Raw genomic sequence first — 27,171 nt, forward strand, 5'->3', positions numbered from 1 at the left:
AATTATACCTCCCATGAACATCAATAACACTGGTTGAGTTCAGACCGCCATGTGCTCAAATATTGCTGATAATAGTACACTGAAGTCTGCCGTGCACTGCTCAGACAGCTTTCTGTATTGACTTTGCATGGGATGCGTTGTGTAGCCTGCTAACTTATGCCTGCAGGTCTCTACAACCTCTTGCTGTTCAGTAAGGCAAAGTTTTCCATCACTAGATCTTTTTTGTAAAGAGTAAAGAATGCAGAATATGACAGCCTATGTCTGGGATCCGAGGGCTCTTTTAGAATAGATATAATCTTTTTCATAAACTTAGATACAAACACATTTTTACAGCTCGTCTGTAGGCTACTGTGACTTAATTTTAACTTTACAGATGCCAACAGAACTTTAAATGACATTAGAGGAAAGCTGGGGCTTGAATTTGAGTTTGGTGGATCAATTTTACTTTAGTGATGGCAGAGAATGATACATCTGCCTTACCGAGGAACTTCCGTCCATTAAATTTAGAGTTGTCTGGTGACTGTACAAACAGCGCACTGCATTTACAGGAACTGCTGTCGTGGCAGTGCCTGTCAACATAGGAAACGTTTGTCGGATAGTACCATCATCCATGACAGCCGGTTGTCAAAATTTTCAACGTTTTTGGTTTGTCAGAAACAATCTCTGAAACTGGAGCTTTCTCCCACAGTTTGGGATCATTATTATATTTTTCTTTCTCCTTACCCGCAGGGTTTTCCTGGTGGGAACAGACCGGAAGACATAAACATTACGGTATTGATGGTAAATAGGACAGTCGAGAGTCCCTTTTTAGGTTTCGCCTGCCCGTAGCACTGCGCAGCAGTGCTCGCGCAGGCGAAATCTTTTGATCTACAGTATGGGGCTTTGTCCCGCCTCTCTCTTCCATTGGCTAGCTCCATAAATGGAGGCTAGCCATTGGAAGAGATTGGTTGTCAATCTTTTTTTCCCGTCACGACGTGATTCGGGGGCATTTCTGGGTCTTTTTTTAAGTCCCGCCCTCTCCTCTTCCCATTGGCTGGAATTTTACCATCCAGCCAATGGGAAGGGGAGAGAACGAAAAACACGCCCCTGAAGTTTCCCTTTCGTTTTGTCAATTGTGTGGTGAAGTCCTGGCAGTGCTCGAGTGATTATGGGCAGTTGTGTTATTTTCATTATTCGTATGTCTTATTGTAAGCGTTTTATCTTGTCCGCAAGATGTGAGGAAAGTCTCGTGAATGCACAGTCGATTGGGTTTCTCCGTTAAGAAATGTCAGCTTTTTTTGTTCGTGTTTACCCCCCTGTGACGTCGTTGGTCAATGGCCGAGGGTTAAAGACTTTTTTTTTTGGTAAGCGAAGTTGTGTGTGTGTTTTCTTTAGTGCGTTGTGATTGGTGTAGTATGGGATTAATCCTGCACCCTGTGTGGCGTCATTTGACACTCCTCGTCGATGGAAGGCAAGCCCGTTATTTTTTTTTAAAGACCTTTATTGAATGTAATCTCAGAGGTGATAGATACATGTCAGGGCCTACAACCCACCGGGCCGGCCGCCTCAGATATACTCATCATTAAAACTGTTCGTTAGTACACAGCCGTAAGGCCGACAACCCTGGGGTCCGGCGGCGTACCATAGAGTCATCTCCTACCTCTCATCCTCCAATTCATGTTTATCAGTTGTAAGGTCTTGTCATTTTATTAAATTTTTTGTCTGTGTCATCAACCATAACTCAAAACTGCGGCCAAGATAAATACTCGCACTCGGCGGCTATTGCCATGTCTGCTTCTGTCCACTGATTAATGCCTTCGTATACAGTGATGTAATCAAGAGCTATGTCAAAATAACGGTGTTACACTTAGTTCCTCTTTTGAGCTGTACCACCCACCGCGCCCTCTAGATACCCTCCTCGTCATCATCTGAGTTTACTTTGTCATCCTCTGGTAAGGGTTCACACAACTCTCCTCTGTAAACATTCCATGTGGACCACACTTTGTTCCATTTACGGGGGCAGGCCCTAAGCACATACACCGCTCTCTCCGTGAACATTAATAAGTCCATGTTTCTACTCCACTTGGATACTATGGTAAGGTCTGAAGCTCCCCATTTTTGTGCAATGTCTCTTTTGGCCACCATGAAAGCTAATGTGGCCCATATGAGTCCATATCTAGTCAGATCGTTCGGTTCCCAAATATTTAATAGGCACTTGCGTGGTTCAGGGATGAGGGAAACTTGAAGTGTTTGTGAGATAGTACCCATGACTTGTCGCCAAAATTCTACTATATGGGGGCAGTCCCAAAGCGTATGGAACAGTGTATCCTCTTTCCCCCAGCCGCGAAGACAATGGGGGTGTGGCGCTCTGTGTATCTTGTGTAGCATGCACCCTGTGTAATAGATGCAATGTAGGATTTTGAGTTGCACTAATCTAAATTTTGCCGAGATGGCCACTTCTTTCGGGGAGGCTAGCGCCTCATTCCACTCTGAGTCGTCAATATCGCCTACGTCTCCTACCCATTTCTCTCGTAACACCAATGTGGGGTCTTTCAGATTATTGATCAATTTCTTGTAAGTGAGTGAGGTAGCTCCCTGCTGCATGTAGTCAGTAAGTAACCTGTCTTCCAGTGGTGAGGAATCTGGCACTTCGGTGCCCAACGGTATCGCCTGCAATAGCGAGTGCCTGATTTGAATGTACCTATAGATTTCATTCGGGCCTAATCCATATTGTTGCTGTAGTTGTGCGAACGTGATCACAGTGTCTTTCTCCCACAAATCTCCCACCGTGGAGATACCAATGCTATCCCACTGCGCAAATCCCTTACTGTGCCTCAGGCGCCCCAGAGCCTTCGTGTCTCAGAGAGGGGTTAGTTTGGTGATTTTCCCCTTCCATCCCAGCTTCGCCTGTGCTGCGTGCCATAGAGTGACCGTGTGTTTTGCGGGCCCTACCAGTCGCGAGACCTGTTGTTTATTGTACAGCGGTGACAGCATGCAGTCCGTTCCCAGCTGCACCCGATCGGCTCTATATGCAGGGTCATCTCTCAGCGCGTGTACCCACTGGTTCACAATTTAGAGTTGCGCCGCCCAATAGTATAAATGTATGTCTGGTAAGGCGATACCTCCCTCGTACCAACTTCTCGTCAATTTGTCATGTGCGATGGGCGCCGGACCATTACTCCACAGCAAGGTGGAGACCAACGCCTTTACTTGTTTGAAATAACGCGGCGCGACCAGGTACGGTGTATTCTCCAGGGCGTACAAAAATCTTGGGAGATCTATCATCTTGTACAGGGCCGCGCGTCCAAGGAGGGTCAGCGGCAGGGCGGCCCAGTGCCTGACGTCTGCTCGGAGACGTTCCAAGGGGGGCTTCAGATTTTTGTCGAAGAAGACTGGGGCGTTATCTGTGATATGGATGCCCAGATACTTAAAGGAGCCCGATGTCAGAGCAAGCGGGCAGTCCAGCGACAGCACAGGCTAAATCACTGACTTTGCCCAGTTCAGTGTATAACCCGCCGCCCTCTGTGTGTGTCACATAGTGCTAAAAGCGCCGGGATGCTCCTTTCGGGATTCGTTAAGTAAATCAGCATTTCATCTGCATAGAGGGACACACAGTCCTCCCAGCCTTCCGCCCATCCTATCCCCCTCAGTAATGGTGTTGTTCTGATCAGTAATGCCAGTGGCTCCAATACTAAGGCAAAGAGCAAGGGGGACAGGGGGCAGCCCTGTCGAGTTCCCCGTGCCAGCTGGAATGTTTGCGAGATGTGACCGTTGACGGTAACCTGAGCAACAGGATTGGTATAGAGGAGTCGGATCCAGGAAATGTATTTAGGGCCAAAGCCCATACGGGCCAGGACAGAAAATAAGTATTCCCATTCCACCAAATCAAACGCCATCTTGGCATCTAGAGAAAGGATCACTGTCGCCTCCGACAGGGAGTGGGCTCGCGCCATCACCCCGTGTACCCGCCTAAGATTAAGGGCTGTGCTCCTATGAGGCATGAAGCCTGATTGATCCGGGTGGATCAACAGTTGCAGGTGGTTTCTCAGTCTGTTGGCCAGTAGCTTTGCTACTATTTTTGCTTCTACGTTAAGAAGGGATATGGGGCAATATGTGGAGCATTCCGCCGGTGGCATTCCCGGTTTCGATATAGCCACGATCGTCGCGGTACGTTGGTCTAATGGAAGTTCCGCCCTCTCCAGGCTGTCCACGTACATTGCCAATAGGGGCTCACTAAGGGTCTCTGACATGATTTTATACCATTCTATGGGTATCCCGTTGGGGCCCAGCGCCTTTCCGGATTGGATCGCCTGGATTGCTCGTTGTATTTCATCTCCTGTCAGATCTGCCTCAAGCTCTTGTACCGCCTCCAGCGGAAGTGTGGGGATGTCTATGTTATTGAGGGAAGCCATTGCTGCCTGTGCCGTGACTTCCTGTTCTGGAGTATACACATCCTGAAAATGTTCCGCCAGGGTGCGCACTATATCCTCTGGGTGTGTCTCTAGCTGCCTCTCATGAGTAGGTAGGTGTTGTATGCCTCTGCTACCCCCTCTTCTCTTGTCCAGCCATGCCAGCATTTTCCCCGCCTTGTCCCCGATGTCATAGATCCTATGTGCAGTGTTAGATATGCTGTCCATGACTTGCGACTTGAGGTGGTCTCGGTATTGCTGCTGGCACAATTTCAGCGTGTGTGCAGTTTCCGTCGTGGGATCAGCCATGTGTGCTGTGTCAGCCTCTTGGAGCGCCAGCTCCAGCTCCGAGAGTTCTTGCCGGTATGTTTGTTTGTGTCCCAGGACTGATGCGATCGCTCGCCCCCGCAGGACTGTCTTATTTGCCTCCCACAGAATCGAGGGGGAGGACACCGACGTTGTGTTTTCTGCAAAGTAGTATTTGGTCGCAGATTTAAGGCCTTTTTTGATCTGGGGGATCATGAGATAATTGGGATATATGGGGTAAATTCTCGGGCGTTTTTTCTCCTTAGTGGAGAGGGATAGCAACACAGGAGAGTGGTCAGAAATTCCTCTTGGCAGTATGTCTATGGTGTCCACGTCCCTCATCCCATCACCAAGGAGCAGAAAGTAGTCTAAACGGGACAGACTATTGTGCATCGGAGAGTGATATGTTTATTGCTTTGCTGTGGGGTGGATATGGCGCCAGGCATCTTTCAGTCCCAATGCCTCCATGAAACCCGGGAAGGCAGAGGTGCCCAACGCGCGTGTCCTGACGGGAAACGTGTCCAGGGCTGGGTCTGCGATAGCGTTGAAGTCCCCCCCCTATGATCGTGTCTCCCGTCTGGAGATTCAAAAGAAACTCTCCTAGTGCCGGCAATGTTATGGAGTGTAGTGCTGGAGGAATATATACGGACACCACATTCAAGAGTTTACCCTCCCACTGCCCATGAACAGCTGCGAAGCGGCCTTGATCGTCCACCTTGTGTTGTAATACAATGAAGGGGGAGGTGTTTTTCACCAGGATACCTGTCCCCCGTGACCCCTCTGTAAACTCCGCGTGCGCCGCCATTTTGTAGCCTCGTCTATCGAGTGCACGACATGCTGTCCCCGTGAGGTGAGTCTCCTGTAATAACACTAGCGCGGGGCCCTGGCGTTTGATTGCTTGTAGGACCAACCCTCTCTTTATTTTGTCCCCTAATCCCCTAACACTCATGTGAGTAGTCAAAGGGGGGCCAGCGCCGTGGAGCGCGGCATGTCCTCAGTGGCTGCTGTGTGGGACTGGCGAGCCATTATGTGGTCTTAGGAGCGTGTCTAGTTGTCGCATCAATTGCGGTATCATGTGTCTGTTGCCATCCGTGGATCTGCATGTGTAGGATGTGACATGGTGTGCCATAGCGTGTGAATCTTGAACCAAAACCAACATAACTAAAACTCCCCCGCCCCCCCCCCCCCGCTTCACGGACATAACACCGCCCGCTTCCCCAACTTTGCAGTGTGATTAATTCCACCCCAAACCACCTTACTTGCTCGTGGGGGTAAAGAGTCCCGGAGCACCAATGGCTCAGTCCACCTTACTCGCCTTCACCCAACCGTGAGTCCAGGGGGCATAACATCTGGTTGCCGAAATGTGCCACGTCTATTTTACGTTGTCGCGGAGAGTTAGGAGTCGGGTGGTTGCCCACCATCCTCTGATCTCGCCTCTGATGTCCTCTCTTGAGGTGCCGGTCCCTCCGAACGCGGCTCCTCTCCTGTCCCGGCCTGCTGGTTTCGATGTCCTCTGTTGGAACGGCGAGGCCCCTCCACTTGTCTCCAGCCATCGATCCAGTCCTGTGCAACCTCTGGTGTGTCGAAGAACCACGTCTTCCCATCTGCCACGACTCGCAACTTCGCTGGAAACAGCATGGAGTAGGGCAGCTCCTGCGCCCGCAGTGCCTTTTTGAACTCAAAGAAGGTTTTCCGGCGTAGGGCCATCTCCGCCGTGTAGTCTGGGAAGAAGGCCAGTGTGGAGTTCTGAAGTTTGATGGGTGGTGAGACTCTTGCAGCCTGCAGTATTGCGTCCCTGTCTCTAAAATTGAATAAACGGGCTAGGACTGGTCGTGGTGTGGCGCCTGGCCTCGGTGCTCCACCAGGCACTCTGTGTGCTCGTTCCACCGAGAAGAAGTGGGAAAGGCCTGTAGGCTGCAGTTTAGTTTTTATGAGTTCTTCGACGTATAGATCCATGGCTCTTTAACCCTCTGTTTCTGGAATGCCTAGGATTCGAACATTATTCCGTCGGGAACGCCCTTCTTGTTCATCCAGCTTCGCTTGTAGCTGTTTGGTGACCGTCTTCATGTGTTCCATTGCGATCTGCAGTTCTGAAGTGTCCTCCACCAGCGACTTCGCCACTACCTCCACCTGTGCCACCCGTTCTGACATTTTATGGAAATCAGCACACAGTAAATTGACATCAGTGAAGATAGTCCCCACCGTTGTTTGAACACGGGAGAGGGTTTTCATAATGTCTTCCAGCGTCACCTTTTTGCTTCCTTCTGTGTCCTGACCATTGCCCGTGGATGCACGGCCTTCATTCGACGATTGGTTATTTTTCTCGTATGCATATGTACGGGATTGGGAGCGGGAGAGGTGGAAGGGACCGAGTCTGACACGTTGAATAAAGTTTTCAAAGAAGGCTTTATTTTTAAGTAAGCTTTTCGCCTTCTAGCAGTTTGTTTAACATGAGCAAATTCGTTGGGATCCGTCCTGACTCCTTTCGGAAACGTTGACAGTTCTAGGGCGTTTCTTCCACGCAGCTGCTGGTAGTTCTCCAGACCGGAAGTGGGGAAGGGTCTTCGGGGCCTGGGTCCTCAACTCCAAGCATGAAACGTAAGATAAGAAACAACAGGGAATCAGGCTGACGTCCTCACCGGACAGAAAGGGACCAGGGGTGAGGGACACCGAGTGAAGGAGTGCCAATAAACGTAAATACTAGTGCCTATCCGTGCTCGTGAGGGAGGGGGACAAAGAGGCTACGTTTTAGCAGCATTCACTCGCTTACTACGTTACTACGGTTCACCCAGCCCGCCACTTTGCCCCGTACCTTAGCAAGCCACACTCCTCCCGCGGGAGTGTGGCGGGGCGATTCGCAGAACCGTTGGCCTCCTGGCTTGTTGTCCACTGCTGGGCTCATCACGGCTTCTTCTCTGCAGGGCTCCGGTTCCGTAGTTCGTCTCCAGCCTCCGTCTTCTTCTGGAAGAACGATGTCCGCCGCTTCACCGATTCCGCCTTCTTTTGAGCGTGTGACGTCCCAAGTGGGTGGAGCTTCGGTGGAAGAGTTAAAGGGACCGTAGGCAATTCCAGTCTCGTGCCCCCAGGTGGCTTCTGCGCTTGCGTTAGTCCATTCGTCGAAGCAAGCTGAGTCCGGCTGTTTGTCAGAAACAGAAAGGGGAACATCTGACCACCAGTTCTTTGGGTTATCGTGACTGTATGTTCCGGACACGAGTCCCACCCCGTCACAGCATATTTATCGAGTTTTGCTTGCGTTGACATGTTTTTCGGCCCTCTACCCGCCATGGCGACCGACTGCACCTGGCTGTGGTTATGTACGTGGGGCACTGTAGCAAAAGGCGGCAGCGTAAGAGCTCCATACTGTAGTCCCCGGCGTGCAGTGCCTCTGGCGGTGGCCCAACACGGGGGAAACTGCCACGTTGTCGTGTGCCCACTATGGCTGGAGTTCTGTACTTCTAGAGTGTGTCAGTCCGTTAGTACTCGGACACCGCGGCGTGCTCCTGCGCACTGTGAGTTGTTCCTGTTATCAAGACGGCGGCTCCCAGGACGCCACCACGTCCTTTTCTTGTCTAGTGATGGTGTGGCCTTGTTTCTATTGTCCTATATTGCTGTGTCCCAGCACATCCTTTAATTGTTTCAGGGCTATCGTGCTGTCACGGCCCCCAGTCCATGCATGCAGTGTGCTTTTGTGTCAGGCTGCTCGCTCACCTGGATATTATGGGTAAAGGCCTCCGGTCGTATGTTGCCCGCTCCTCAATGTGCGCACGGCGCCCCCTAGTGGAATCGCCTTGCAAAGAGTGTGGATCTCTGATAGCTGTGCACTTGGGGTTGTAACAGTATTTAGTCCCGGTTGTTATCCCGGTTGCTATCTCAGGTCCTCCAATTAGTGCTCCGTCGACCACTTCCCTCCTCCCCTGTGGTCAAAAGACCTAGAAATCAAGCAAAGTCAGTCTTGGGGCATGTGAGGTGAAGATGCAACTTTGTCGCAGCGCTTCAGCTGCGTCCTGTGTCTCGGCTGCGGTACTGCCGACCTGCTTTCCTTCGCCTCAGGGCACCGCTCGCTACAGGATCTTGTTAGGGGGCAAGCACTTCCACTTCCCGGCCTCCGGTGTCCCCGTCCAGTTTCCGACGTTGCTTCCAGCGTCCCTCCGCCTCCGGTCAATTGCCCAGCCATGCACCGCTCACGGCGCAGGTATTGCAGTCTGTTGGAGGATGGAGCATGCAGGCGTTTCTATCTCTCCCGTAATGGCCCTTTCAAGGTCGCTGTATGTGTTTCGCCGCCGGCGGTGGACCTCAGCTTGGGCTCGTCCCCCCAGGGCGCGCTGGCTGCTTCTCTTCACTGGGGGAGTTCTGCACCCCAGTAGGCCGCACCTCGCCCCTGCTGGTCAGGATGAATATCGCGGGGTCTGTTCCTTAAGTCCTGCTCTCGCTCCCCTTCAGAGCAGCGAGAGCAGGACTCACCCACCGGTTGACCGGTCAGTTGCCGACTCTTTCCTCCGTTCAGCCTTCACTTCCGCCCGGCTCTCAGTCATTCAGGCTGGTGCTGCATTGATGGTAGCAGGCCCCACTTCTTCTCTCTGCTTCCGGACCTGTTCCCGACGCCAGATTTTGATCGGGATCGTATCCGCTGATGCCGGCTGTTCCCAGGTCTTGGGTTCTGCCTCTTCAGGTGGTAATGTATCGGATGAATTGGCCGGATTTATTAAATAAGCCTCAGTGCTCCGGGAGCTCTTTTATCACGCAGCCGCCATGCTTGGCCGCTAGCCACGCCCCCCGGCCCGCCTGGTTTTTAATGCGAAGGCGTCAATGTTGTCTGGGTAACTGCAACGAATGTGTGTATATTTCTTATAGCGCGCACCTCTGTTGTTTTTGTATATTGGTGTTACCGCGCTGTATGTGTGAATTTAAATTCATTGAAAGCGCATTTCCGCTGTATGTGTTGGGATTTGCAAATGTTTGTTAGAAATGTATTGAAAGCGCATTTTCGCTCTATGTCTGCATATTTTGCGTTCTAAATTTATTGAAATCGCATTTCCGCTCTATGTGTGCATATGTAAGTGTGTTGTGAAGTCGCTTGTTCTAAATTGAAAGAAGCCTCTAAGGAGCTCTCAGGCGAGGCCACCTCCATGTGGGAATGTAATGAAAGGGGCGTTTTCTTAAGAAATTGTGATACTCAGGTGAAGTATGTCCATTCTCGCTTTCCGTCCTCCTCGAGCAGAGAGAGGATGAGAGAGAGAGGGGAATGCCAACCCCCAGCTGCACTTGCACGCTTCTCCCAGAGTCAACACCTGCGCCTTCTCTTTGCAGGCATCACAGGTCCGCTGCGTCCCATGAAGAATTTCCACAGATGTCTCTTTACTGCTCATGCAGACATTGCCCAGTCTGCTGCTCATGCAGACATCGCCCAGTCTGCATCTGCACACATTCTAGCCCCGGGGGCATAGGCACGCATCTCTCCAATTCTCTCGTTATGCCCATAACCCCCTTCCCCTCCTCCCGAGGAAACATTTCGCGCGTAAATTGCATCTGCACGAGCACAGTCCCCCAAGGTTGCATAGACACAGGCCTCCCGCAGTATGGTCATTCATCGATCACAGGACTCGATCCTGTTGCACAAAAGCCCAGATCTCACCCAAGCTGCACGAGCACGCGTATCTCCCCTGGGTGTGGGAGCGGAGGGGGAGCTGCACATGACATACCACCTCTCCTCCCCCTCCCCTCAGCTCCGGTGCTGTCAGGAAGCAGGTGTCTTTGAGAGCTGGCCCGGCCTCCCCTCCCTCCCATCAGTATGCCGCATGAGGTGTTGTTCTCCATGGCAACCTCTTCCTTCCACCCCTGTGAAAGCATTAAAAGCCTCTCCTCTGCCTCCCCAGCAACAGCAGCCGTGGCCCCGAGGAGACAGCTCACCTCCTGGCACCCACAGGTAGCTGACCTTGCAGCGCCTTCAAAGACTGCTTTTAATCAGAGGCCTTCCTCGGATCTACCCCTCCAGCTCGCGGGCCTGGGCGGAGGCCTCCCCTGCACCGCATCCGGCCCCAGCGCACCATCAAGGGCAAGAGTGGTGGAAATATCAACCCAGGGACACGGAAAGCAAGCCACGAGGCAGATAGAACCTAGACAGAAAACACAGTCCCAAACCAGAAGCAACTCCACCCTACTTTCGGAAATGTAATGCTAATTAGTTGGTTTTTTTGTGTAGTGCTTTAATACTGCATGCCTGCTAATGCCAGATGCTGCTATAATTGACGATGGAAGACCGAGTCAATCAATTGGTAGATTTGTAGAGTGCTACTTGTCACCCGTGAGGGTATCCAGGAGCTGGCAGGGTCCAGTTGGTTAGCCGAATGGCCAGGTCTTTAGGGACTTTCGGAACTCTGGAAGAGATGGGATGTCTGCAGATGAAAGGGTAGCTCATTTTGTCTTCGCTGCTAGGTAGGAGAAGCAGCAACCTCTGCATCTGCTACATCGGATGCAGGGTGAGGATCAGAGAAAGGGACATGGAGTGGAGGAACTCTGGTGGGCTGATGTAAGTTCAAGTGGTGGTTGGATTCAACAGTGCCTGGATTTAAACTTGTGGCCTGCAGATTATCACATAGGTCAGCAACAGCCGTTTAACTCACTGAACCACCCCATTCCGAACCACAAACGTCCCGGAGAACAGAGGTAAGCATTGCAGGAAAAACACGTAGTATGGCAGCCACAAGTCTTACTCGAATAGAAGCTGCTACAGAACACATCTAACCCAAGGGCTCTGGGTGTGTGTGTGTGTGGCTCTGGGTGTGTGTGTGTGGCTCTGGATGGGTGTGTGTGGCTCTGGATGGGTGTGTGTGGCTCTGGATGGGTGTGTGTGGCTCTGGATGGGTGTGTGTGGCTCTGGGTTGGGTGTTTGTGGCTCTGGGTGTGTGTGTGTGTGTGTGTGTGTCTGTGTGTGTGTGGCTCTGGGTGTGTGTGTGTGTGGCTCTAGGTGTGTGTGTGTGTGTGTGGCTCTGGGTGTGTGTGTGTGTGGCTCTGGGTGTGTGTGTGTGGCTCTGGGTGTATGTGTGGCTCTGGGTGTGTGTGGCTCTGGGTGTGTGTGTGTGTGTGGCTCTGTGTGCATGTGTGTGTGTGTGTGTGTGTGGTAGTAATTGCTGTCTGCTGAGCTCGTCCGTAGGGTACAATAGGTCTCACATTTGCGAGAGATTAAGCTAATGGCAATGTAAATGACAATGCCATTTATTTTTCTGTTTTGAAAACCAACACATAAATACAAATTTTGTCATTTACAATGCCAATAGCTCTAACTTTTCCAAAGGCGAAACCATTGCATTGTAAATGCTTGTTTTGGTCCAGTCTCCGTCAAGCTGTCAGAAGATGTATTCAGTCGACAGAGCCAACGGGAGCTCTGTTGACAGAATGCTTACATTTCGTCTGACTTTAAATGAGGCAGGCGAACTGAGGGTTTAGTTTTAGTCCACAGGATTCTCTGTTGTGTTTGCAACGGAGTACTGTTCTGGCCAAATTCTAAATTGGACCGTAAGCTACTATTTATATCTTTCATGAACCTTTTCAAAGGAAAATGAAAGAAAACCATGTAATTGAGATAGCCAGCCCTCACCAATCTGAAATCAGCCACTGCTCTTGTAAGAGGTTCAGCAGCTCCACAATCTCATCATGTGTTGAACTGGTAGTTCACTTCTATTTCCTAGCTCCTGTAATCAGGATCTCAGTCCATAGATTTGCATTAATGTCTTTCCAAAAAACACATTTTTATTTTACCCGAATGTCTAGGGGATAGAAACCTTCTTTTCCAGCAATTGGTGACTGGAATGTGTCTTTCCTTTCTTGTTCTCTCACGAATGTCTTCTCTGTTTGTGAAATAAAGCTAAGACTGAGCCCCACACATTGTGCTTAGTCTGTCAGGCAGAGCACTGAAGGATAGAGTGGAGATGTATCTTTGTTGCAGATGAGAAGAATTCAGAAGATGCTTGGAAGCATACAAACCATCGCAATGGGGAGGGGGGGTGGGGGTCTAAACGCCATGCTGGACAGAGCGGGCTGAAAGTCCTTGGCCCCGAGAAATCAGCTTTTGTCGGCTGCCTTGGTGCCCATCCTGCCTACTAGGGAGTCGGTGCTTGACCCAGGCCACCTCTGGATTCTACAGAGGGGTCTCAAAGAGACCAAAAGCTGCCATGGTAACTGACGATGACTCTGGCTGCACCGACTAGCGTAGACCAATTTTGGCGGTCACGCAGAGAACTCAGCTAGTAAGTGCATCCCTTTAAGTCAGGCCTGAGCTTGGATGCCACCTGAGCTGTAGACTGCCCCTCGTAAACGGCTCCTAGGGCCGCTATATTCTGTTGCCCTGAACGCCCGACAGCCTGCTTCCCTCATCTGCCTATTGCTTCCCATGCGAGTGGGGTCGCCAGTGTGGAGGAGAGCACTGGGAGACTTGTGGATTCCCCAAGCTGTTTAACCTTCTTGATTGGGACTGGCGCGCAGCACCTCCAGCAGCCTGTGACCCTGCTCTGTTGCCCCACTTAGGGGAGACATCCACTGGGAGCAAACTCCATAAAACCAGTCTCTTTACTGTACAAATCATTACAGTGTTTGTCCCTGCGACCTGTCAACCAGACCAAATCATTGTAGCGAAGCAAGCTCTGCCACACTCTATTTTCTCTTCCCCCTTCCCCGTTGTGCATGCACTATCAGTGATGGGAGGACTGTACACTCCGGACCTGTGATACAAGGAGATACCTTGGTGCCTAGCCTCAGAACACCTACTTGCAGCCAAGAGGAATTCCTCCCAAACATCCCCAAATGGGTGTTCCCAATGAGAGAGGCACTGCAGCAATAGGAATAAAACAGACTGAATCCTTCAGTTGAGTCTGAACTTTTTGTTCTGGGACCCACATCTTAAACTCACACAGCCGAACTGAGTGCACCTATGCGTAGGATAGAGAAATTCGAGACACGCATCGACAACCAGAAGGGGAGGGCCAGACAGAAAGTGGACCTGCCAGAGCAGAAAGTGATAATCTATACTCACATGTTTGGAACACTGGCTACAAGAGGTGGTAGCCCCAGAGGGCCTGGCCCAGCATTATGCCTTCAAATGAGTGCACTCGGTGCCGGCTCACCCCGTGCCGGGCCGTCCCCACAACTGGTGGGGGCACACCTCATTCAGTACAGAGATCGAGACTTCCTGTTACGACAGGCATGAAGTATCAGCCCCTTCAGGGTTGATAACGCACAAGTCTCAGTCTTCCCTGATTTCACTTCTTCAGTTTAAAAACAGATGGCTTCCTTCAGGCCGCGAAATCTACTCGCCTACTCGCTATGGCAAATACGTTTTTATCAAGGTGAGCTCATTTTAGGGCTCACTGGCCCATTTTGGCGAGCTGATGTTTATTACAAGGGTTCTGTTAGTTCAGAAATTGAATAAGCAATAAAGAAGTCTTTACAACTTGTTTTTATGTTGTTACATTTGCTCTGCGTTGAGAGATCGAGGTGAAGTGTCAGCTTATCTCTTACAATTTGCAGTCAGAGAAAGAAAAGTAAACGCAACCTCCAGGATAAAATAAGCAGCAAAGTTAGATGGTTTTGTAAAGTGAACTGTCTACTAATAGTACAAAGAGTAGGATGTCTATTTTTTTCTAACACACATTTAAATAGTTTGTAAATAAACTATACAAACCCATCAAAATATATCTTTATAGTTATGAAAGTACTTTTTCGAAATTCTGTGTGATGAATAACGTTTTTTACAGGATGAAAGCCAATCAAAACACTTTACTTGGTCATGTGCACATGATAAACATTTGAGCTGAAACCCAATTTCCACAGACTATTGTTTATACGCTATATAGGTTTTTCAATAAAACTGAATGTTAATGGGAAAGTATGTGGCCATTTCAATTTAATATCTTTAATTGTCAATGCGCTACTAAATCATGTTTTAGTAATACATTTATTAAAAGTGAATTTTTAAAAATGAGCTGAGTAACGCTCTTGCCACCGTCCTGATGACAATGCTATTAGTGAACTAAGAAGCAGGCCAGGAGTTATGTGTGCCCTAGAGGTGGGCTATGTTCTAATTATACATGGATCACACAATTTGAAACCAGGTAGGTCGAGTAGATTATTCAAGTCACTAGATCTGCAGTTCTAGTAGGGATAGACACTACAGCCAGCTAATTCCCACGCCAGAGGGGGCAGCCTGTGACACCCCCTTGCGGTCTGTGATACTGAGGGAGACCCATCCCCTGAGGGGTGTGCCCCAGGATCCTGCGACCCTGCACTGCTCTGGGCCCACAAGACGGGCTACCTGCCCCACCAGCGCCCCAAGTGACCCCCGAATAAGTGGCAGAGGCGACGTGGACAACAAAGTTCAGCCGAGCGGAGCCTCGCGTAGCAGCCGGAAAAAGACACTACACGGACCTGAGGCGCTCAGCGGCTGCTCTCCAAGCGCGGTCAAGCAAGATGGCGGCTACCGGGTAGAGCTGCTGCCGCACTCGAGCGCCGTACATCCCCGTGAAGAAGCGGCTGGGGGGTCTTGGAGGATTGCCTACTGTCACATAGCGGGTGAGGGGGCAGAGCGGTTGGGGCGATTAGCACATTCCATCGGTGGGGCCTGCAGAGCCTGACTGAATCGCGCGACTGGCTGTAACCCATCCCCTACAGAGCGGTCCCATCGCCCCTTGTGTCACCAGGTACCCTGGACACTACTGGAGCGGGCCGCGTGTCACCCTGGAGATACCTGATGCCCAGGTCGCTGCCCTGTGGTGACAGCAGCCACGACCCTCTCCCCGCGAGACCCTGGCGACGCCCCCGTCAAGGACTTTACCCCCGACGAGACGCCAGCCGAGGTACCGGACCATCATTGAGGAGAGCCAGACAAGAGACTCCACGATTCAGGGTGGTTGGAGGGCCGAAGACCATAGCCCACCCCGATGGCGACTCGGAAGCAGGCCCAGCATAGCAGCCACCGGCCTACCCGCCGTCACGCCAGGATGACATCAACGGCCCGGACTACGGGACACGGAGCGCCTTTGACACCGGGGGCGCCCCCCCATCCAGACCCTTGCAGCATCAGAGTCAGTGGCAAACACGAGAGAGGAGGCAAACCTCTGCGGCGCCAAGCGGGACCACAGAGTCCGGCGGCTCGAGACGCGCTGCCCGCCGCCATCCCTGCAACATCCAACGGCGACCTCATTGCCACCCACGATGGGCCGCAGAAAGGCGGGAACTGCGTCGGGCACAGACCCACAGAAACTGCAAAGCCAAGTTCCGCCTCCGTCCACGCAAAGAGACGAGCAGGACAAATCGGATACCATGTCCAGAAAATTAAACCAAGTGCTCGCAGCAATAGAGCACTCCAGAGTGGCGATGGAACACAAATTCGACTCCTTAGCTACAGACCTCAATCTTCTCCGTGACGACCACAGGAAATTGTCGGATAAAGTTACCCAAGAAGCACAAAAGCTACAAACACTCAGCCCACAGGTCCAACAACACCATCGCGACATCACTGACCTCCAATCCAGACTCAAAGCCTTTGAATACAAAACGGACGATTTAGAAGGGTGCTCCCGTAGGAGTAATATCTGCGTCATGAATCTACCGGAGGGGGTGGAAGGGGCTGACCCCGTCCACTACATCACGGACTGGATAAAAACCTTCATGACAGACGTGGACCTGACCCCCTACTTCTCAGTGGAAAGAGCGCACCGAGTCCCTGCGCGCAAGTCCAAGCCGGGCCTACCCACACGACTGTTCCTACTGAAACTCCTCCACTTCAGAGACCGGGACGCAATTCTCCGGGCAGCCAGAACACACGGGCGGATTCAAGTGAAAGACAAACAAGTCATGCTCTTCCCCGACTACTCCCGGGCTGTACAACAACAGAGAGCTACCCTCCAAGCCATAAAGCGGACACTCCGGCAAAAGAATATCCAATATAACTTCTTGTTCCTGACCAAGCTCAAGATCATCCATGGAGGCACTACGCACTTCTTTACCGATCCGAAAGACGCAGACACCTGGGTGGAGCGACACACCCCGCGTCACCCCGCGCCGGCGGGCTCGCAGAATGATCTGCCGGAGCGAAGGCCGCGGCGACAGCACCGTAAGATGACCCTGACACAACTCAGCTCCCGATCCACACCGACGGTGAGCGGCTCCCCAAATCTCACTCAAATTAACGCAGACGAGCGCTGGCGGCAGTGAGGGCGCTCGGCCCCACAGAGGAAGGATCGGACATGGACAAAGGTCCGCATCTGTTTAGCTGGGAGGAAGAAACCAGTGATACCCGGGCCTCCCGAAAAGGGTCCCAGTCACCCCCAACGATGACACCCCAAACCTCAGACTTGCTGATGTGAAACGGATAGACACACTGAGGTCACCCCGCAGTTACTCAACCTACATTGTGCGGCCCCACCGGCACCTGACGGCTCAGACCGTTGTCAGAAGGGTAGGATCAATCAACGGAATCCCGGATGCAGCTGGGGAGTTGTCGTTTCACCCTACACATAACTTACAGAGCTAGACAGGCTGGCAGAACCACTTCCACAGTCAATCTCCCTTGATAGCGGAGCCGGCGGCGCATGGGAGAAGGCCCGGCCACTACCCCACAGCAACAAACTAACAAACTGTCATGTTCCATTTTTTGGACGTGTTGCCCAGTGCCATAGGTCCCCCTAGTTGGGAATGTTTCACGGAGTTCAGTTTGACCCCCTGGTACAATATAATTTTCCTGGACAATGTGAAAACGGGTGGGCAAGGAGGGACGGAGCTGAGGTGTGGGTCGTTGGGGGGGCGGGGGGTGGGGGGCCGGGGGTGGACTGGGGGCAGGGGCAGGGACGGGTGGCTTACGGGACCCTCACGCAACACATCTACTCATGGAATCCACTACGCCACACTCGGATCTTAAATTGATGACATTAAACGTCGAAGGGATGCACACAGCCACAAAACGTTACTCAGTCTACGCCTACATTAAACGACAACAGGCGCATGTGGCCCTCCTCCAGGAGAACCACTGAACAGATCAAGAGGTAGGCCGACTTCACCGGAAATGGCGGGGGGAGTATATGCACCACGAAATACTCCGCCTTCACGCGGGGCGCCCTCATATGGATACGACCGGGTATGCCCTTTAGAGAACAAAGCAGACTGGTGGACAGTAGTGGGAGGTACGCCCTTATCAGCGGTCTCATAGAGGGCCAGCCAATACTATTCAGTAGTATCTATGCACCGAACACAGAGCAGGACAAATTTTGGGAGGAACTGACAGGGGTCCTGGCCCGCTTCACTGCGATTCCATGGCTTTTGGGAGGGGACTACAACTGCACACTTGACCTACTCCTAGAAAGATCGCATCCCCCCGCAGCGCTCCCCGGCGCACAAACAAACAGAATGTTTCCCCAATTGGGCGGAACGCTGGGCACTGACAGATGTCTGGAGAGTGCAGAACCCCACGGCCCGACTATACTCCTTTCATTCCATCCCACATGATCTAAGGGTGCGCCTGGATAGATTCTTATGCTCCACAACACTCCTGCAGAAAATACAACACACTGATTATCTTGGCCGGATAGTATCGGATCATGACGCGCACGTAGTGACCCTGTGCTGGCGACCACCCCACCCCCGGTCCCCACATGGCGGCTCCCCCAGGAGTGCCTCACGATCAGGCCTTTTGCCACTCACATAGTGATTTCATCAGTGCACACTTTCAGCGCAATGCAGGCTCTGCCTCCTCTAGAGGCTTAGAATGGGACGCATACAAGGTCACTGCGCGCGGACATTGTATCCAACAGGTGGTGGGGGTACGGAGGACTCTGAAGCGGGCATTGGGTGAGGCGGAGGGGACGTTGGCGGAACTATCCCGCGCTTTGGGCCAGGGAGGGGCCACCCCGGAGCAAATTGAGGAGGCAAAACTGACCCATGCGGAGACGCTCCGGGACCTACGGAAATATAATTTCCGACTGTACGCAACCCGGGTACACAGGCAAGGTAATCAGGCTGGTGCCCTCCTAGCATGGATGGCCAAGCAGGACACGACCGCGCAACCGATCACGGAGTTGCTAGACGAAACAGGCATGCTTCGCTACTCGCAAATCGACATCCTCAACATATTCCGCGTCTACTACACCAATATATACCGGAACCCCGACCGACGCCACACGCCACGCTCCAACTATTCTTGGGCGTACACCAACTCCCCACCATATCCCCAGAAGGTAAACGAGATTTAGATAGCAAAATCACAGCTTCAGAAATTAAACACGCCATCGGGTCCCTAGTGCGCAAGAAATCACCAGGGATGGATGGGTTCCCACTGGAATACTATAGCACATTCAAGGCCCAGATAGTACCCCATCTCGGGCTCATATACGAGGAGGCCCTGTCCACAGGGATTCTACCCGCATCGTTTAGGGAATTTGTCATGGTGACGTTTTTAAAACCCCACAGGGACCCCGTGCACCCCTCGTCGTACAGACCCATTACGCTCCTTAATGCGGATTGCAAAATCCTGGGGAAAATACTGGCCGATCGATATAACCAACTCATACCCACTCTAATCCACCCCGATCAGTGTGGCTTTGTGCCTGGGCGCAACACCTCCCACAATCTGACACGGCTATTTCATATCCAGGACAGGTTGCAAGGCAGGTTCCCCCGTGTAGAATGCCTGATATTCGACCTCGAAAATGCGTTTGACACACTGCTGTGGTCGCACCTGTTTGCGGTCCTCCAGGCACTGAATTATGGCCGGCTCCTGATAGCGTATACGCGACTCCTCTATAAGGGGCTCACCTCCAGAGTCCGACTCGGCAAGCTCATATCGGATCCCTTCCCAATTGAGAGAGGCACTAGGCAGGGGTGTCCTCTCTCCCCCCTCCTGTTCGCGTTAGCGGTTGAACCTTTGGCCGTACATCTACGGCAGGAGGGCGATGCCTGGGGGATTCCGATAGCAGGGACGATGCACTGCGTATCCTCATACGCTGATGACCTGCTGATCTACGTCCGAGACGTGACGGGAGATCTGACTCCAATTCGGTATACTTTGCAAGCCTGCGGCGCTCTTTCTGAGCTCAAGATAAATTGGGAGAAGTCCACTGTATACCCACTCGGTCCCCATCTGGCGCCACACACAGTGACACTTGGCACCCAGTTGCTACAATGGAGCTAAGCGGCCCCCCGATACCTGGGGGTGCGCCTGTCCCAATCTCCGGCTGACTTGTACGATGGTAATCACCGCAAGGCCTTAGCTGGTCTACGGTCGGCGGTGGCCTTCTGGAAAACTCTGCCCTTGGCACCCTTTGGCCGAGTGGCCCTAGCAAAAATGATAATGGTACCCAGACTCCTCTATTACTTTACCAATCTCCCGGTGATCCCACCCAGGTCCTTTTTCCGGGAACTAGATACCTTGCTCACCACTCTTATATGGGGAAAGGGTCGGCACAGAGTAGCGCTTAGTAAATTAAAGTTACCCACTACGCAGGGAGGCCTCGTAGCTCCATCATTTGAGTCATACGTCCTGGCAGCACAACTCCAATGGTAGTCCCATTGGACAGCGGAGCGCCATTTAGTGGAAACTACAACAGAAATGGGCAGGACACCTCTCCTGGTCATCAGATGTCTGCTCCTCCCGGGCACCAAGCCGTCCCGATCCTACCTGCTCCAGGTCTCCACAGCACGCAAATGTATGATGAGAATTCACCGACTGTCCAGGGGCGAGCCACTGTAGTCCCCGCTGTTGCCGTTAGTGGTACAAAAGGGGGTGGTGATGGACGGAGCATCTGAACCAATCAAACCCTCACACCCAGTCAAAAGATCTGGGTTTGATCCATCACCGTTCTTTAGCCCACTCTGCCACCTCAGACGTGAGTCCCTTGCTCACTTTGCCACTGGATTCAAGCAAGCCGGGCTGAAGACAGCTGAACTGGGGTGGCAGAGTGGGCTAAAGAACGGTGATGGATTAAACCCAGATCTTTTGACTGGCTGTGAGTGTTTGATTGATTCAGATGCTCCGTCCATCACCACCTCCTTTTGTACCGCTTTTGGCCACCATAAGTGTGGCAGGGTATGCTCAGACGTGAGTCCCTTGCTCACTTTGCCACTGGATTCAAGCAAGCCGGGCTGAAGACGGCTGGAATGCCAGAAACCGGTCCTCGGAAGCTTGTTTCCGGTCCAGGAAAGACATGGCTTGGCAGTTCGGGCTGGACTGTTCCCATGAGGCACAGGGTCAGACTGATTTGCATATAGCCATGTCTGAACTGGGGTGGCAGAGTGGGCTAAAGAACGGTGATGGATTAAACCCAGATCTTTTGACTGGCTGTGAGTGTTTGATTGATTCAGATGCTCCGTCCATCACCACCCCCTTTTGTTGCCGTTAGTGGGTCTCCCACGGGGAGATCGCCTCTACACCACCAGGAGATTACAAATCTGGAATGATCACGATGTGACAGAGGTGGAGGCGTTGTTCCAGGATGGAAAACTGCTCACCTACGAGCAGTTGGTCGATTGGTATGACCTCCCACGCGGCTAATTCTTTACGCACAGACAGCTCCTGGAGCATGTACGACCGTTCTGGGACCTCAGAGAAGGGGAACCGCCCACACACCTGGTACTTCACACAGTACTAAGCATGGGAGCCGGTAAACACCTAATAATGTGGCACTACAAGGCCATCAGGGAACTGACTAACGTCTCCTTGGACACCCTACGCCACTCTTGGGAGGACGATATAGGCAGAGTGTTCCACGACGCTGAATGGAAACGCGCCCTGGAATACACCAAAAAAGTGTCCAGGAATGCGGGATTTAAGAACATACAATTTAATATTATCCGCCGGGCCTACCTTACGCCAGACAAACTCCAACGTTATTATCCGGACACGCACTTTCGCTGCCCGCGTTGCAGCCTACCGGCTGCAACCTTCAAGCATATGCTCTGGGACTGCCCCTACCTACTCCAATACTGGCCCACAATCCACCGAATCCTCCTGGAGTTGGTTAACCTGCCGTTGATAGACTCCTGGGAAGCTTGCGCGCTGGGGACATAACCAGAAAGAAATCGGAGAAACTACAATGGAAGTTCGCTTCCTTCGTCCTACTGTTGGCGAAAAGAGCTATCACCATGCATTGGAGGGCCCCCACGGGTTCCCCGGAGGCGGCCTGGACAGGAGCGGTAAACAAAATGGGGAGCAGCAGAGGAGGAACTTTTACGGGACGAGGAAGTGAAGGCAATGCGTAAGAACCCCATATCCCTAGAATGGGCGCAGATACTCATACGCTTTAAGCAAGAAACAACCCCGTAAGACACTGCGGATCCGTCCCCTCCGCGCCCGGGCCTCTCCGCGCCGTCCCACCCGGCCACCTGATACACAGGCCCCCCTCACGCAGAGCGAACCAGATTGATGGGTGGCCTCTCTGGGGCTCGGCGCCCACTGCCCTTGACGGGTCGCCCCTCCGCCCGGGCCCCCCTGGCGGGCCCCCTCCCCCCTTTTTTCTTTTTTTCTTATTTTGCTCTGATCTTTAGCCCACTGGCTACGAAGCCCTCCACAAATAAAGCACCGTCATCCTGTCCAACCCGTTACACACACTTCGAACCACTCCCCACACCAGGAAAAATTTCCCTTACGGTTTCAAGTTTTTAGTTACAAGCCGGAAGTTCCGAACCGGCACACATTCCCTTGTTGGTAGCTATCACGAGGTTACAAGTATACACTAACTCACACGGGGACGACATTTACAGACACCTCCACCAGCACACAATTCCACGACATTGGAACCGAGCACCCTGCAATCGTGCTCCCCCCCCCCCTGGTTTCCACGTCAGCGGGCCATTGGATACCACGCAGCTGACTGAGGTCCAGACTGAATGATACAGAGGAACACTGTTTGTACTTCCATTGATTTCTATGTAATCTTAGACTGTGCGGAAAATTGGTATTCATGTATTGTATCACCCCCTCTGGGGGCTTGTTTTGCAAAACCTCATTAAGAAAATATAATAAAAAAATCAGCAGTTCTAGTAAACGTTTAATGGTTTTTCAAGGCCTGGAGCATAACCCTATGCTCAGGGAACATTCTTATTACTCAGTAATGCATAACCTCTTTGTCCGTCTAGACAACTTGCTTAGTAATCGACTATTATGTGACAGGTAAACACACTCTTCAGTACCTCCCCAAGAACCATTCGGGGCACAACCCCTTCCTCTCGACGCTTCGCTGGGATTCCCCTAGATCACCAATCTCGGCCTGAGAACTCAATACGGATACCCTGGAAGACTGTGTCATTCAGAACTCCTTAGCGACTACCCTCTTATTATTGGATGGAAAAGAGGGCACTGCATCCTCATTCCTGGCTGAATGGGAAGCACTCAAAGTGGGTGTTCGGGACACAGTATATCTACAGGGATCCACACTCAACTACACCGCAAGATCACACAACACGAACAACTGCTTAATGCATATGACAGGCAAGGACCCCTTGAATCCTCTGAGAACCAACTGGCAGGCTCTGTCGAGGAGAACTTACTATCGTAAATAAAGAAGCTGAGGAACATGACTGTTGTTAATACATTACTAACACCCATTGCAAACAAGTTAGGACTGGGTGACTATTCCATGGCTCGCTAACTCCCTCACCTCAGACATCAAGTCCAAATATGATCTTTTTATTTTTTTGTAAAATTTTTATTTTGAGTTAAACAGTGTAATAAACAGGGTAAGGGCCTCCGAGGTGCCACACATTTCCACGCGCAGGGGGCACATTTATAAATCGGCAGTGTTGATATCACGTAGTGACAGAAGTACGTCAAGTTCAGGCCGATGTAAGCAGGCTCAAAGTTCTTAGATCAGCAGTCCGATTAGCTCTGTGATGGTATTGTGAAAGTAAAAACTACTTAGCGACATGCAAGCCTAAGTTCCTGTGCAGCTAAAGTAGAGGGCAGTAAGCCCTGCAATATGCACCCCAGAAGGCCCAAGAGTAAAAGAACAAAAAGCATGCCCCCCCTCCCATTCCTCCCCCTCCCTTCCCATGGTGGTGATTCCATACGCCCCAACTGACATTCCATCATTCACGCTAGACTTGAAAGAGGTGCAGTGATCTTATGGATGCGGGACAAACAGCTGAGGGCAACCCCTTAGAGAGAAAGGCAACCAATGGACCCCACTGAAATTGAAAGTTCTTGAAGTTACCCAGGAAGATGTCCGCCATTCTTTCCATACTCAAAAGCTTCCATAGCCTTGCGTGCCACAGGGAAATTGCCGGTGCCCCCTTCTGTTTCCAAGCGGCAGCCAACGTGAGCTTGGCAGCCCCTAGGCAGAGCCACAAGATCTTCTTGTCCGCCCGAGTCTGATATTCCAGACCGGGTTCCCGCAGGCCCAACAGGACAGAGGCAATGGAGTTCTCGACAGGGTAGTGAAGAATGTCCTTGATATGCGAGAGAATTTCCTCCCAGTAAGGCCGAATCACTGGGCAGTCCCACCATATATGGCGGAAGTCACCAAGGAGCCCACAACCCCTCCAGCATTTGTCGTACGTGGCCGGATATATGCGATGGAGCCTAGTTGGGCAAAGATACCATAGCATAAGTGTCTTAAGGTGTGCTTCCCTTAGATGCAGTGAGTGATTAAACGCAGTTAGATCCCGCCATAGTGCAGACCACTCGTTATCAGAAATATCTCTCCCCACCATTTCCTTCCACTGTTCCATGTAACGAGACCTAGGCGCCACAGCAGATTGAAGCAGGAGCCGGTACAAGAAGGAGATAGTTCCCTTCATGGTAGATGTCCGCAGTAAGAAGGCCTCAAATGGTGATGGAGGTCTTGTAGCTGCCTCCAGTATTCCAGGCGACGTGGCCCAGTGGAGCAACTGCACGTGGTGATACCGTTCAGTCTTGGGGATCCCATAGTCCCTCATACAGTTAGTAAAGGAGAGAGGATCTTGCCCATGAAACAAATGGGTCAACGCTCTACAGCCTCCCTCCCTCCAAGCATCAAAGGCTCCCTCTCGGAGCGCCGATGAGAAGGCTGGGTTGAAATGTATGGGTGTGAAGGGTGAGGGAAATGTAGTCCACCGCTCATCTGTGGCAAGTGTGTCCCAGACCTTCAATGTCGTACCTGTAGGGGTGCTGATGTAAGCGTTAAGAGGGCGGTCTTTCTTTGGTTTCCACGCCAGGTCCCATACTGATCTGCCAGATACGCTCCGGTCCATGTGGAGCCAGTGCCTGTCCGACGTTTGCTGCGACCACTCCACTAACACCCTCAATTGTGCCGCTTTATAATAGAGCTGCAGGTCCGGAAGTTCTACTCCTCCCTCAGACTTTGGCCGACGCAAGACCGTAATGGGAAGACGCGCCCGCCCCCTCTGCCATACAAATCGCAATATCTGAGTCCTGAGGCGTCGAAAGAAATCGCTATCCAATGGAATGGGCAGCGCCTGAAATAAATATAGATATTTAGGAAGGAGAACCATCTTTACAGAATGGATTCTGCCCATTCAGGACAAGAATTTAGGTTTCCACCTATCCAATTCAGCTCGTGTTTTCGCTAATAGAGGGGGGAAGTTGGCTGAGAACAATTTGCCCGCCGTCGGAGTCAAATGGGCCCCCAAGTAGACTATCGAACTAGTGGCCCACGCTAAGGGCGTCAAGAGACGGACCCGCTCCACCTCTGCCTGCGATAGGGTGAGATTCAGGATATATGACTTACTATAGTTGACCTTGAAGCCGGCCACTGCTTCAAATTGCAACAGGGCCTCCCTGATGCAGGGTAAAGAGTGTTCCGGGTCCGTCACCGAAAACAAAATGTCATCCGCGAATAGCGTGATTTTATGTTGTTCTCCCGTGAATGGAATGCCCCGAATCCCCTCGTGTTCCCGTACCGCCAATGCTAAGGGTTCAATGCTCAGTGCAAACGGGAGGGGTGAAAGAGGGCAAACCTGCCTGGTACCCCTGGAGTGTGGAAAGAACGCCGATAAATGTCCATTCACCGTCACCCGCGATCTGGGACTGCAAAAATTGGCCCTCACCATAGTAATAAATTTATCCGAAAAGCCAAATGCCGACATAGTGTTAAACAGGAAGCCCCAGTCCACACGATTGAAAGCCTTTTCGGCATCCAACCCAACAAGGACCGCCGGGATGCGGAACCTATCTGCCTTTTCAATGAGATGCACCACCCTCCGCGTGTTATCGTGAGTCTGGCGCCCCTTGATGAATCCGGACTGGTCAGGATGAATAATTGCCGGCATCAGGTCTTGTAACCTGCGCGCCAGAATCGCTGAATATAGCTTAGCGTCTTTGTTAAGCAGCGCTAGTGGGCGGAAGGAAGCACACTGGGTAAGATCCTTCACCGGTTTCGGCAAAACTGTAATTACCGCCTCCGCCAGAGATCAGGCCGAGGAACCAGAGGTGGCCATGTCATTAAAGAGGGACACTAAGAAGTCGCAAAGTTCGGTGGCGTATGTCTTGTAGAAGACGGCTGTATAGCCATCCGGCCCGGGTGCTTTGTGTAGTTTCAGATTTTTGATGACCTCAAGTACCTCTTCCCTGGTGACTGGGGCCTCCAACAGTTCATTCCACTCCCTCGAGATCTGGGGGAGTGGCAGGCGCCGCAGGTACTCCCTTTGTGCTTCCGTATCGAGACCGTCCCCTGCGTAAAGGTCCGCATAGAAGCGGCTAAAAATGCCCGCCTTCAATTCGTCCCTATGTTGTAGCACGCCCGCGTCATCCTTAATCCCGCCGATATATTCACGCTCCCTCCTGTCACGCAGCTGACGCGCTAGGTGTCTACCCACCTTATTCCCAGAGGAGTAAGATTGTCGCCCCAGCCTCAACATCGTGAGTTCAGCCCTGTTATTGTAGTGGGCTCTCAGTTTCCCTCGAACCGCCGTAAGCGGTCGTAGGGTCGCCCTCGACGGATTGAGCTTGTGCGCCTGTTCGAGTCCGGCCACCTCGGCCTCCAAGTCCTCCCGGTCTTTCCGCCGCAACCTATTAAGATTGGCATTAAGGCCTAGACATGTGCCCCTGATGGATGCCTTAAAGGCGTCCCAAGTATTACCTACCGAGGTATCTGTTGTGGGGTTGACGTCAAAAAACTCCCTAATGGCTTCCCGCAGTGCCTTATTTGATGCGTCATCCCTGACCACCGAGGCTGGGAAGTACCATTTCCGCTGTCCGTTACCGGACATTGTCCAGCGAAGGGTGAGCACCAGCAAACTGTGGTCGGAGACTGAAAGCGGGAGGATGGTGGAATCCAGGACATCTCCCCCTAAGGGCCTGACTGAGGAAAACATAATCTAGTCGGGAGTAGGAGTGGTGTACATGGGAGAAGAATGTGTAGTCTCGGGAAGTAGGGTGATAAAACCGCAATCCATCAATCAGCCCCAATTCTCCCACCAACTGTTGTGTTGTGCCCGAAAACACACCCGTGTCAGCCCTGTGAGTCCTAGAGCTATCCACAACCTTATCCCACACCAAATTAAA

General features: G+C 51.9%; 1 protein-coding gene across 2 annotated transcripts in view; it reads left to right on the top strand.

Annotated features, from left to right (window-relative positions):
• BRPF3 (bromodomain and PHD finger containing 3) overlaps positions 1-27,171 on the top strand; it is a 589,697-nt gene that overhangs the window by 231,049 nt on the left and 331,477 nt on the right. The window lies entirely within an intron of this gene.

The sequence above is a fragment of the Lissotriton vulgaris genome, chromosome 5 (genome assembly GCF_964263255.1).
Source record: "Lissotriton vulgaris chromosome 5, aLisVul1.2, whole genome shotgun sequence".
Classification (NCBI taxonomy): Eukaryota; Metazoa; Chordata; class Amphibia; order Caudata; family Salamandridae; genus Lissotriton; species Lissotriton vulgaris.